General features: G+C 45.9%; 1 protein-coding gene across 1 annotated transcript in view; it reads left to right on the top strand.

The window, feature by feature from the left end:
• Positions 1-4,086: 4,086 nt before the first annotated feature.
• Positions 4,087-10,915, top strand: part of MAP4 (microtubule associated protein 4) — a 204,927-nt gene continuing 198,098 nt past the window's right edge. Inside the window, exon 1 of the mRNA XM_075547269.1 lies at positions 4,087-4,218. The gene's annotated coding sequence lies outside the window, so the exon portion shown is untranslated. The remainder of the gene's footprint in view (positions 4,219-10,915) is intronic.

Here is a 10,915-nt window from a genome sequence, read left to right as displayed (position 1 = left end):
AGAGCAAAATCAGGTTGAGTCCAGAAGGAAGTCAACTGCCCAAGTTATCACACCGCAGTTCCATCTACCATGATCAAGTTTACAATAATCTCAGAGAGTGTATGTGGACAAATTCTTTATTCTTTTATTTTAGATGGCTGGGAGGCCAGGGTTCTGGAGGGAGGGAGGCCTTCACACGTATGCGTTAGAGATGAGTCTCATCAATCACATTTTCATAGCTAAGATTAATTCCCACAATATCCTCCCCGAATGGTGCTACCTTAAAGTGACCTCTTATAAGCACGTGGCTGACTGCTGTCTGGCCGGCAGCTTGATCTGTAGGTGCATACATGTTGCTATCGCCGTCCCTGCTCAGAGGACAGCCACTGGCCCTGACCTGCCCCCAGCACTGGTGTTAGGTTACTCTTCCGAAGAACTCAGGGAACCCTAAGGTTAGGGTACAGCCCACCTGTTTCCATATGTGGTTACCTGTAATTACGGGGGTCTGCATGTCCCAAGAGTATATAACATGGTGTAAGAATACACTCTCTCTTTGCTCAGACCTAGTTCTTAATACCATGCGGAGGTGAGTATGCCTAAATGTGTTAGTCTGGGTAGACTAGAGAAACAAATTCATAAACACACATATGCGTATAAGAAAGAGATTTGTAGACAAGAGCAATTGAACATTGAGAAAACATCCCAGCCCAGTCCAGATCAAGTCCATAGTCCGATATTAGCCCATTTTTCCGATATCAATATATAAAGTCCTCTTCAGACTCACAAAACACATGCAATGACACCGAATGCAGAAGATCATAGGCCAGTGGGTAGAAAGTCTTTGGATCCAGTGTCACTGGAAACATCTCAGCGCTGGCAGGGGTCTATGTCTTCTCAGGCTTCCGAGGGCTGGTTGCGTCCATGTGGCTTGTCTTCAGTAGGGTCTCTCAGGGAGTGGCAGAGAGAGAGGTATCTCCCACCTCCAAGGAGGAAGTACCAGTTTTCCCAGAATTCTCAGACGTCCATGCCCACACAGAAGTCTCATTGGCTATCTCCAGATTGACAGTCTAGACTCCACTCCTACACTCTTAATCCTTAAATTGACAGATTAGGTGACTCCCACACTAAATTTTTGTCTCTTAGTTTCTTCCCTTAGATTACACAACCGTCCTTTAGGACCCATCCGGATAGGAGGTGGTTCTCACACTCTCAAGGTAGGTAAAGCTGTCCCTGCCCTTGCCTGTGGCCACAGGCTCAATCTGACTAGACACTCTGCACATGGATTTTGGGTTCCAACTGTCCTCCTTGGCCTTCTACAAATTGGGTGTTCACAATTTAAACGGAGATTTTTCCTTTCACCATATTTGGATTTTGTTTTCATCATCTTTGGATCACACAGGCTAGCGTGCTTCTTTGATGTGGACTTACCGGTAGCTGATGCCTCCCTTAGATGGCTGCTTGTTTGAAAACAAACCTTTAGGCCTCCAGCCACTATTCCAGTTACTAGCTGGGCACCATCGGCTTTGTTCACCACACTTTGCTGCAGCGCCCTGACCCTCAGTGATCTCTTCATGAAGGGGACTTCTGATGGAAAGCTGAGGCTATTTTTCCTGTCATTTCTCTCCTCATCTTTCTCCCTAGAGGTGGCTCATGGTCTTGACCCCATGCCGAGCAGCCCAATACTTAGTACACAGCAGCACTGGGTTCCTTGTGATATTAATAGTAAGCTCTGTAATGCTTGTTTGGTGCTAGGCACTCATTTAAACACTTTATGTAAGTTAACACATTTGGTCGATATATACTAACTCATTGCTGTTCCAACACCTAGCTGACCCTCTAGGGCAGAGAAGAACCACCTGAAAAGGGTTTCAAGGTTGTAAATCTTGACAAGCAGATTGCCACATCATTCCCCTATGGGGTGGCTAGTGACCTGGAAACATCAACCTTCTGATTAGTAGTCAATGCACCACCAGGAGCTCCTATTTAAACCAGAAGTTGGCATCTTTAAGTTGGCATCTTTATTATCACCATTTTACAGTTGAGGAAATTGAGGCACAGAGAGATTAAATATCTTTCACAAGCTCGCTTTAGGTGTAAAAGGTGGTTAGTTCAGATTTGCACACGGGAAATCTTAAGTCCAAGGTTTATGTTAACTACCCAGTGTACTATGGCTATGTCACTCTTAATAGCAACCCAGGAGAGCAGTTGGTAACTGTATTTCCCCCCCTTTATAAATGAAGCAACAATACTTTAGAATAATTCTCTTGATTGTATACATAATGAAATGTCACCTTACTGTGTCTTTTGTTTAATATCAAGGTTGACTTCCCAATCCATCACCGAGCTGTTGTAATAAAGGGAATATCTCTTTTAACCAAAAACCAAGACTGGAGCCAATATTTTAGAAAAATAATTCCTAATATGACCATGTAGTGTTTATCTTTATTTGCATTGATTCTTTTTTTAAATTTTTTTTGCACTGATTCTTTTCGTAACATAAGCAGGCTTCAATCATCCAAAGGAATCTTTTTAAAAATCATTTTATTAGGGGCTCATACAACTCTTATCACAATCCATACATACATCAATTGTGTAAAGCACATTTGTACATTCATTGCCCTCATTCTCAAAACATTTGCTCTCCACCTAAGTCCCTGGCATCAGCTCATTTTTTCCTCTCCCTCATGAACCCTTGATAATTGATAAATTATTATTTTGTCATATCTTTCCCTGTCTGACGTCTCCCTTCACCCACTTTTCTGTTGTCTGTCAGTTCCCCAGGGAGGAGGTCACATGCAGATCCTTATAGTCAGTTACCCCTTTCCAACACACCCTCCCTCCACTTTCCCAGTATGGCCACTCACACCACTGTTCCTGAAGGGATCCTCCGCCCTGGATTCCCTTTGTTTCCAGTTCCTATCTGTATCAGTGTACATCCTCTGGTCTAGCCAGATTTGTAAGGTAGAATTGGGATCATGATAGTGGGGTAAGAGGAAGCATTTAGGAACTAGAGGAAAGTTTCATCATTGCTACATAGCACCTACCTCCTTCCTGAATCTAAAGGAATCTTAACTTCAATTTACACAGATAGAAAGTAGCAAAGCTGGGACCCCTAGCCAAGTTCAATGTTTTTTCTGCAACCAGCATGCTGTGAGTACCAACATGTATGTAGTCCCAACACTGGGCTCCTGAGAGTTCAAGTCTGGCTCCACCAAATACTTGCTTGGAGACATTCGGTAAGTCTCTAAACTTGTTTTTTATTTCCTCATCTGTAAAATGGGAATGAGAACATTTGCATCAATCTTACAGGGTTCACATACTCTGCAGTGTGCCTGGCACACAATAAATACTCAATAGGTATTTCCTGCCTATTTGTTCTGGATGAGCACAACCTGAAAAAAATGTGATATAATTTTAACTTTCCCAGGAGCCAAACTTCAAATACGTCCAAGATGCCATCATTTTAACATCTAATCAATATAAAAATTATAAATGTTATATATATGCAGTAAATCTCGGCATCCGGCGTGTGCATACTACACTTCAGGCGCATCTTAACTTGCACCGGCCACGTTTCAGGTGCTCACCACCCACGGGAGGCGCAAGGTTGCGCAGCGCTGGAGAGGACCCACCGCGGGTGTTGTCCTCCGGGTTCCTCCCAGCGAGCCCCGGGTCCGCGACCCCTGTCACGCCCCTGTGACGTCACAGAGCCGCAGGCTCCGACGGCCAGAGACCCGGGCCCAGGCGCGCGGGCCCGGCTCCCGCCGCGCGGGCCCGCCACCTCCTCAATCTAGGCACCCAGGCTCTCGAAGGAAGCGACGACTCTCCCAGAACCGCGGATGGGGCCAGCCGGCCTGCTGCTCGCTGCAGGGTTCGTGGGCAGGAGTCCGGAGAGCTCACGCGGACCTCATCGCCAACGGCCCCCAGCTCGTGCTGCTTCTGAAGCGAGGACCAGGTGGAAAGACTGGCGCGAATTGGTCGGCTGCGGGCCTTCTGCCCGCCCCCTCGCCGCGCTGATTGGCCAGAGCGGCAGCGCCCGCTGGGTAGGCGGCAGCGGCGCTCCTCCCTCGCGCCGGCCCTCAAGAGGGCGAGGAGGAAGCGGCCACCTCCCTGCGCCCCGCCCCTCAGGCTAGCTCTCTGGCTCCGGGCTCCTTCCGACTGCGCTCGGCGACTCGCAGCTCCTCCCGACTCGTTCCCGGTTCCCTTGTACTTTTTCTGCCTCCCGTTCGGCGGCGGCGGGTGAGTACATCCGCAGGCACGGCCCTGCTGGAGGGGCGAGCTACCCCCCCCCCCCCCGGGCTGCCTGAGGCGCGCCCCACGGCCGCCCTGGACCGCACAGGGCCGGCCCGACGCGGAGAAGGGCGGTGGCCGCGGACCTGCAGCGTGTGGGGGCGTCGGGTGCGGGGCTTGCGGGCGTGACTTTTGGAGTCTTCGGGGCGCGTGCTGGGGGCTGGGAGAAGCACCGAGCAGACCGTGGAGTGGCCCGGCCTCGCGGGTTGGGGCCGTAGGACCGAGTGGCGTCCTGCGGGATGGGGCTCCACACCGGGGTTGGGGTCGGGTGCATGGAGAAGTCTGGAGGCCTGGGTGGGGCTTCGTGGTGTCGGATAGACCACTCAGGGTTCCATACTTTTTCGGCTTTCGGGGTTAGTTGACATGGGGCCTGGATGCGCCTGAAGAGATTGTCCAGTCAGGGATTATGGGTGGGGCCAAGGGGTGGTCTGGGACCCGCCCGGCCCCGGGCTCCACGGTCTAGGGCGCGCTCCCTGGGGCTCCGGCACTGTTTGGACTGTGTGTCTGGCTGTGGCAGTGAGGCGGGGTCGTATTGAAGGTGGGACAGGAGACTGCGGACTAGGAAGGGTCGTTGGAAACGCGAGCCAGAAACAGATTGCGGTTTAGCACATGGGGTCTCCGCTGGCAGTGTTTTCTATAAGCTCCATTTTAGTTAGTGGAGGAAGGAGTCAACAGTTTTGCTCTTTGGGAGAATGTTTTTTGGGGGCATTGTTTCTATCCAGGAACGCACACAATCACTTGGGGAGGAGGCAGTGACTACCTTCAGGTTTACGTTTCAGGACTCCGGCGAGGGGGATGAAACGTGCTCCTGTGGAAGATGAGCGTTACCCAGCTTTCGGTTGGACGCCCACCCACCCTCCGCCCGCCTTCTCCTCTGCTCACCCTGGTCCGGTTACACTATTGCTCCCCAAGGCTTCTCCCTTCTCTCTCCTTGGCTGCATAGTTCTGCAGTGGTTTTTGCCCTGCGCGCGCGTGCGTGCGTGCGTGCGTGTGCCTGTGTGCCTCCCGCCCATTTCCCTGCTGCTGTGCTTTTGGCATCTGCCTCTGCTCTTTCCCAGGGATGGTTGTGGCATTGCATCAGGGGATTTTTGTGCTTGTAATTTGCTCACTCAGCCCAGGAAGAGGGAGAATAGTATGCTGCAGAGATGGGGTGGGGGTGGGGGTGCGTTTGCCGGCCGCCTGGCAGAGCAGACAGTGAAATGGGTGTGGCGAAGCAATACAGCTGCTCTGGGCCTATAGGGTAACAACTCTGTCCAGTCATCAGCTCAAAGAGATTCAAAGAGCAGCAGCGGCTATTTTTATAAATCAGCCCCGAGTCCAAGCTGAGCACATGGATTAAGCGTGAACAGTTGTCATGCTCTAACTATGACAGGCTGGGTGTTTGGTAGACAACACTAGAGTTGCTAAGTAAGAAACTCCATGCGTACTGTGTGTAGAGAGGGTACCTTTCCTTGCAAGTTTGTTTTACCCTGCTCTCTAGTACCCGCTGGGGATGTCTTTTAAATGGTTTTTGTATGGTGTGATGGTTCACACGACTTCTTTTCCCAGTGAAGTATTGTTGTTTTACCTCCGTGATGGCTTGTCTTTCAAATTTAGTTTTAAAATAATGAAGCTATTATTTTTGAGCAGATGAAGAAATTGAGGTGTAACAGGTAGGCACACAGATAATTAAGTATCAGAGCTTGCATCTGCCCAAAGCAAAGAAAATCCACCACCGAACTCCCTGCCATTGAATCGATGCTGATTCATGGAAGTCCGATAGGTCAGGGAGCAACTGTCTCTTGAGTTTTGGAGACTGGAACTCTGTGGGAGTAGAAAGCCCCATCTTTTGCTCTGGGAGCTGGTGAAAGTGCTGACCTTGCAGCTGTCAACCCATCCGATAATCAGTATGCCACCAAGGCCGCCTACGTCCACCCTAAAGTCTCTCTGACCCCCATACGGTAGCTCAAAAACTTGAAATTTTCAGTTCATTCATTGGTGATTCAGGCTTTTGAGAATTGTATGTATTCAAAGTATATATTCTTTAGAGACTGATAAAACAGGATACCAGTTTTTAATTTTTTGCTTATATATTTATTTTTTAATTTAAAAAGTAGTATAAGTGCTGTTCACACAGTTAAATTTACTAATAGTTTGTCCTGGGCATTTTTGTTGTCTGGCCAGTCTCATCAATAATAAATAAGCAGCTGATTGTCGAGTTGAAGTGGAAGGCCCAGCATGTTCTTAAGGGATGCTTTTTTCATTAAGTTATGGGAGCCAAATGAGCTGCCCTTCTGTCTACTTTGTAATGAAACACATACTAATGTTAGAAAATATTGGGGGAATATCTTAATATTATTTTCCCACTCTGTTTCACTTGGTTTTTAAAGTTATTTATTCAGATATTTGTCATTCCAGCATTTTTTTTAACCTGGTAAAATTACCAAAAATTTTAAGTGCATTGCATGTTTAAAAGTCATTTTGTATTCTTTGCTGACAATGAAGATGGCACCAAGCTTTTCTTATATTTGAGTCAGAATTGATGGTAACTACCAACAACAAAAGTGCCCTGAGGACATACCAATGTTAAGCTCTCAGCTGCTGACTGAAAAGTCAGAGGTTTGAATGCCTGCTCCATGGGAGAAAAGACCTGGTGACCTCCTCAAGCCAACCTGCCATGGAGTCCATTCTAACTCATCGGACCTTAGAACTGCTCTTTAGGGTTTCTGAGATTGTAAAACTCATCTCTTCTGGAGGAGTGGCTGGTAGGTTTGAATCAGTGACCTTGTGGCTATCTGCCCAACACTTAGCCCACAATGGTCACCTTCCCATACGATAACACTGTTGGAACTACTCTGGGGCAGTTTTACTTTGTTCTGTGGGGTCTCTTAAGGAACCCCTGGTGGCACAGTAAGTTGGGCTGCTAACCGAAAGGTCAGCAGGTTGAAATGTCTAGTCTTTCTGAGGGGAGAAGTGTAAGGTTTTCTGCTCCTGTAAAGATTTACACCTTGGAAACCCACAGGGGCAGTTCTGTTCTGTCCTTGAGGGTCACTGTGATTCAGAATGGAATGAGTTACAGGTTTCTCTGAGTCAGAATTTACTAGACAGCAGTGGTTGGGTTAACAACCAGGTTGGTGAGCTTTAGCTAAGTCTTCCTTCCTTCCTTCAGTGTCTTGTTCTTACTCCTGATCTCACTTCTGAAGTGGGGGCCCATCCTGTGGCTCTGTAAGCTTTTGCTGTTGACACTTGATTTTTAAACTCACCAGCTCCCTTTTTTGGGTACCACCTTTTTTCTTTAAACATTGAGAATGAATAACTGCTGTAAAGGTTTTTTTCTCTCTGAAAAACAGTGTGAGGAAAGCATTTTGAGCTTGTGCAAAGCATTGTGTGGTTCCTTTGATTTGGTCAATTTGAAAAGGAAACTAAGTAATTATTACTGGTTCACATGTCCTTCTGTGACAGCTGAGTTGTGCCTTCCAAAGATAGGCAGATCTACTTCCTTTTGGGTACAGAGTTTTCTTGTGTTAACAAGACATTGTCAGTGTGCTTTAAATCCATCACTTTCTTTTTTTTCACTCACTTTCTTTTTGTGGGAAACAAAACCATTCAACAGTTTTTAGAGGACCAGGGTATTGACTGTGCTTACAGGCATCCCATCCACGTCACCATTTTCCCTGTCTTGCCACACTTACACCACAGTTACACATGTAACACCTGTGGGACTTTCACTAGAGTTACATAGACACTGCCCCTCAATAGCCATTTCATCAAATTGATAATTCTTCAGAAGAGCTCAGTAAGTATTCAAGGTGAATGTTCTTTATTAAATAAGGTGGCTTATTGCTTAAAGAGGACAGTTAACATTCAAGACTTACAAATTGTTTCCACACAGTAGAATGGGGATTCTATGTGGTTAGTAAATCTACTTTCTGATAAGAATTGAAATTCTGTTCTAAGTATCTCACACCTTTTAATCAACATTCAACTGTTGAGTCCTTACTTGAGCATATGTTCAGTAGTGATTGTCAATGCCATCCATTTCTTATGTTTGATTAAGTCAATTTTTTTCTTCAAATTACATTTTAATTTTATCATAATTTAAAATAATTTATAAATTATTATTTTGTCATATCTTGCACTGTTCGACATCTCCCTTCACCTATTTTTCTGTTGTCCATCCCCCAGGGAGGAGGTTATATGTAGATCCTTGTAATCGATTCCCCCTTTCCATCCCACCCTCCCTCCACCTTCCTGGTATCCCCACTCTCTCCACTGGTCTTGAAGGGATCATCCGCCCTGGATTCCCTGTGTTTCTGGTTCCTATCTGTACCGGTGTACATCCTCTGGTCTAGCCAGACTTGTAAGGTAGAATTGGGATCATGATAGTTGGCGGGGGAGGAAGGATTTAGGAACTAAAAGAAAGTTGTATATTTCATCATTGCTACACTGCACCCTTACTGGCTTGTCGTTGCCTCCCCAAGACCCTTCTGTAAGGAGATGTCCACTGGCCTACAAACGAGCTTTGGGTCCCCAGTCCGCCCTCCCCCTCAGTCACAATTATATGAGATTTTTTTATTCTGATGATGCCTGATACCTGATCCCTTCGACACCTCGAGATCGCACAGGCTGGTGTGCTTCTTCTATGTGGGCTTTGTTGCTTCTCAGCTAGAGGGCCGCTTGTCTACCTTTAAGCCTTTAAGATCCCAGATGCTGTATCTTTTGATAGCTGGGCACCATCAGTTTTCTTAACATTTGCTTATGCACCCACTTTGTCTTCAGTGATTGTGTCGGGAAGGTGAGCATCATGGAATGCCAGTTTAATAGAACAAAGTATTCTTGCATTGAGGGAGTACTTGAGTGGAGACCCAATGTCCATCTGCTACCTTAATAATAAACCTATACATATATGCACAGATCTATTTCCCATCATATATAAATATATTTACATATTTACATGTCTTTATTTAGACCTCTATAAATGCTCTTTACCTCCTAACTCTTTCCTCTATTTCCTTTTGCTTTCGTCTTGTCCCACTATCATATTCAGCCTTCATTAGGGTTTCAGTAATCCCTCTCGGTTACATTACCCTTGGTCACACCCTACCAGGCCTCTGATACCTTCTTCACCACCAATTTGGATCACTTGTTGTTCCCTTGTCTCTGGGTTTGTTAACATTACTTCCTTTCCCCCCACCTGCCCCTCTCCCATGTGCCCTTGGAACTGTTGGTCCTGTTTGTTTTCTCCTCCAGATTGTTCATCCAGCCTATCTTATTTAGACAGACCTGCAGAGATAGTAACATGCACAAAAACAAGACAGGGCAAAACCAAGCAACAAAAGAAAACAACAAGCCAATGACACACACACACACACACACACACACACACAAAACATACACAAAACACAACACAATAACAAGAAAGAAAAGCTTGTAGTTAGTTCAAGGACTCTTTGTTGCCCTTTAGGAGTATTTTCCAGTCTAGTCTGTTAGGGCACCAAGCCCTGAGTCAATCATTTTTTAAGATATGAAAAATGCATATTAGACCCTGGAGCAAGGGAGGAGAGGTGGGGAGGGTAGATACCATGCCAAGTGAAGACCACCAAGGAGCACAGGAACAGAAGCTGAAAAAAAACACCTTCCCCCAGAGCTGACAAAGAGAGAAAACTTTTTGCTTTAGTTGGTGCCTTGAATTTGAACTTCTAACTTCTCAAACTGAGGAAATAAAATTTTGTTCTTAAAGTTACCCATGCATTTTTTTTTTTTTACAGCAGTACAAGATAACTGAGACACTTCTAAATGGCCCTTTAAAAACCAGGTGACGAGCTTCATTGCTAGGAGGTGAATGTGCAGAATACAAATAAAGTCTAGAGGTGGGCATAGAACAAGCTGAGCAATGTGAAGGATCATACTCATCTACCTTCATGGAACTCTCTGGGCTGACTCTCAATGCAGACGTCATGGTGAACTATTTTGAACATCCATTAAGATTTGAAGCTTGAAGTTAATCTAGTTTCCATTTGTGACTATAATTAAATTAATCTTCATGTCACAAATATCAATATTGTGTACATATAGATTTCAAAATTTTAATTTCTCTTTTTATAAGAAAAATACATTTTTAACTGTTTTACTAGGGACTCATACAACTCTTATCACACGCTATTTATATATCAATTGTGTAAAGCACATTTGTACATTCATTGCCCTCATCATTCTCAAAACATTTGTTCTCCACTTAAGCCCCTGGCATCAGCTCCTCATTTTTTACTCTCTCTCCTCGCTCCCCACTTCCTCATGAACCCTTGATAATTTATAAATTTTTTTGTCATATCTTGCCCTGTCTGACGTCTGCCTTCACCCACTTTTCTGTTGTCCATCGCCCAGGGAGGAGGTCACATGTGGATCCTTGTAATTGGTTCCCCCTTTCCAACCCACCCTTCCACTATGCTCCCAGTATCGCCACTCACACTACTGGCTCTGAAGGGATTCCCTGTGTTTCCAGTTCCTATCTGTGCCAGTGTACATCCTCTGGTCTAGCCTGACTTACAAGGTAGAATTGGGATGATAGTGGGGTGGGGTGCGGGGAGGAAGCATTTAGGAACTAGAGGAAAGTTGTATTTTTCATTGTTGCTACACTGCACCCTGACTGGTTCGTCTCCTCCCCAGA

Source organism: Tenrec ecaudatus, chromosome 4 (genome assembly GCF_050624435.1).
Source record: "Tenrec ecaudatus isolate mTenEca1 chromosome 4, mTenEca1.hap1, whole genome shotgun sequence".
Taxonomy (NCBI): domain Eukaryota; kingdom Metazoa; phylum Chordata; class Mammalia; order Afrosoricida; family Tenrecidae; genus Tenrec; species Tenrec ecaudatus.
This window is presented reverse-complemented; position numbering and strand designations above follow the sequence as displayed.